Below are 2,603 nucleotides of genomic sequence, written 5' to 3'. Positions count from 1 at the left end.
CTATTGGAGAGTTCGGGTATCTTCTGTGAATTTCTTGTTAGTATTCTTTATCTCCTTTTCTTTTTTGTGGGGCTCTTTCTATGTTACGTCTACCAATTGTTCATTGCGTTGGAGTATTGCTCTGTCTTTCTCTTTTTAAACCATTTGGTCTGTGAGAGACCTACGTATAAACAGAGGAAGTTTCAAATCATGATCTTACATGTTGAGAAGTTCTGAATTTGTTTTCCACTTTATGTTTCTGATGATTTTCAGAATACTACTTATTACAGAGAAGTGTCAGGAAAAGTACTGCCCATCCCTGAGGCAATCACGGATAATGCTCTGGCTTATTGTTGCCCATTTTTTCTTCCAGGATATACTTTTCTTTCTTTCTTTAAGACACTATTTTTCTTTTTTTTTTTTTTGCATTCTGTTTATTGGCTGAGCCTAATTGACATGCTCTGTCTTTCTGTTTTAGTAAATTCCTATTTAAATAGATTTTACTGGGGAGGGAAGGCAGCGTTTTGGAAGGGGTGCATAGCAGGAGGCACGACTCATCTTGGTTCCCTCGCTGACTCTGCCCCTGCAGGGAGGAGTGGTCCTGGGCACCCCGAGGTCCTGGGCAGCGTCACTCATCTTTCTCAGTTTGGCTTGTGTGTAACGGAAACCAAGAATGTTGCTCCAGACAGTGTCATCGGAGGCAACTAGAGCTTCCCAAAGTGCGGTCTTCAACTAATTCACTTACTAAGAGAACCTGGCCAGAAACATGCCAGCGTCCAAGACACAAAGGCAGCATTTTAAGCACTTCTCTTCAGCTTCAGAGATTTATATACGCTAAGAGTAAAGATACATAAAGATACAAACCCAGAGAAGTTTGTTTTGTATCTTATGGTTTATCTTCCCAAATATGAAACATCACCACCTGCCCCCACCATCCCAAGTTCATTCTTGAACTTGCTTGGTTAAAATGGAATTTTTAAAGACTAAATAATTTGAATAATTTGAAACTGTAGACTTCTGTTTCAGTAAGAGAAGTAAGATGCTTCTGTCTGGTGGTCGTCCCCAAGCCCCAAGGGAGCGGACTGGGTCTTAGAGCCTGTGGGACTGTGTGGCGCCGCCTTCAGCCGTAGATCTCTGTCAGCGACCCTTCATTGGCTGTCACTGCGAGAGGTTCGTTCACAAGCCCATTCAGTTGACACATTGTCCTCTTGTCCCAGGAATGTGGGTTTCAGGAATATGCTGGACGGGTTCTAGAAAGATTTGCAAGCTCTTCGCAGCCCAGTGCTTCTAGGACAAGGTTTGCTTTTGGCTTGTTCTTCTTCTTCTTTCAATTATGGCTGAAACAAGGAACTTAAGCAACTCATTGAAAATAGAAATATGACTTGAAGTCTGTATGGCACATGTCCTGGTTCATCTTATTGTAAGATCTCCATAAATAACTACCCTGGCCGTTACCTGCCCACCATGACCCCAGACTCTCATCACCACTCCCCTCAGGTTTGCTGATTCAAGACAGAAAATTCTAGGGGGGCGGGTAGAGCTCAGGTGTAGAGCACATGCTTAGTGTGCACGAGGTCCTGGGTTCAATCCCTAGTACCTCCATTCAAAAAAAAAAAAAAAAAGACAGAAAATTTTGGAAGGACATCTGGATGGTGAGTTGGTCTCTCCACTTCACCTCAGCTACTGACTGGGATCTCACTGGAGTTTTAAGAGGAGATCAATAATTGTGTTTCAAAAAAACTTTTTGCCTCTTTAGATGCACTGATTGAATTTCCAGGAGCGAAGCTGTGTCTGCCGTGGGGTTCACTTTTCAGTGGAGTCTGTGTTCACACACAGAGCTTTCTGTGGCTTCTCTTCTAGGGTTCCCTCTCCCCCTTCGGAGTCCCCTCTGGGCTTTTTGCTAATATGTGTTATTCATTTTTTCACGGGAAAATCCAGCTCTGGGGCCTGGCGGCAGATGTGATTCCGTGTAATTGATGAGGGGGGTACATTTCAGCTGCGTCTGTTCTCTGCAGTATCGGTGAGGCCCAGGCTCTCAGACTAAGGGCCTTTTGTGTTTTCTTAAGGTTTCAGGAAGTTTGAGTCATTTATTTAGTGTTGCACAGTGAAGGAAAAAAACAGATTTGTTTCTCTGAAGCTAGGACACGCCTGTGTCTGGTTGTTTCTAAACCACTGAAGCGTCCCGGGTCCTGAGAAGGTTGGGGGCCACCGTGCAGAGGTGGGGAGCACTCCCTTCCAGCTTGTGACATTTTAACCAGGCCTGGCCCAGTTAACCCCTGACCTTTCTCAGGTTCATCAGGAAATAGACTAGTCCTCATTGCTTAACGCGAGGCTTGCGGCTAAAATTACACATCACCAAGAAAAAGCCTAGTAGCAGGAAGTGTGTGAGAACGAATCCACAGAAACAAAAACAAACCTTTGACTTACCTACGGTTTTATTGGTGCTTCCCCTCTTGACTCCATTTCCCTTTAAGTCAATAAAAAACTAGGGCAGCTCGTGAAAACTTCTGGAAGGCATTGCTGGCAGCCCCGCTGCGGGGCCCTATGCTCCATTTCTTCAGGAGACTTTCCTGTGTCTAAACGATCTTGGGTGCACTTCTCAGGAGGCGTATGGGAACCACCGC

The sequence above is a fragment of the Vicugna pacos genome, chromosome 35 (assembly GCF_048564905.1).
Source record: "Vicugna pacos chromosome 35, VicPac4, whole genome shotgun sequence".
NCBI classification, from domain to species: domain Eukaryota; kingdom Metazoa; phylum Chordata; class Mammalia; order Artiodactyla; family Camelidae; genus Vicugna; species Vicugna pacos.
The sequence above is the reverse complement of the archived record's forward strand: the minus strand, read 5'-3'. Positions refer to the sequence as shown.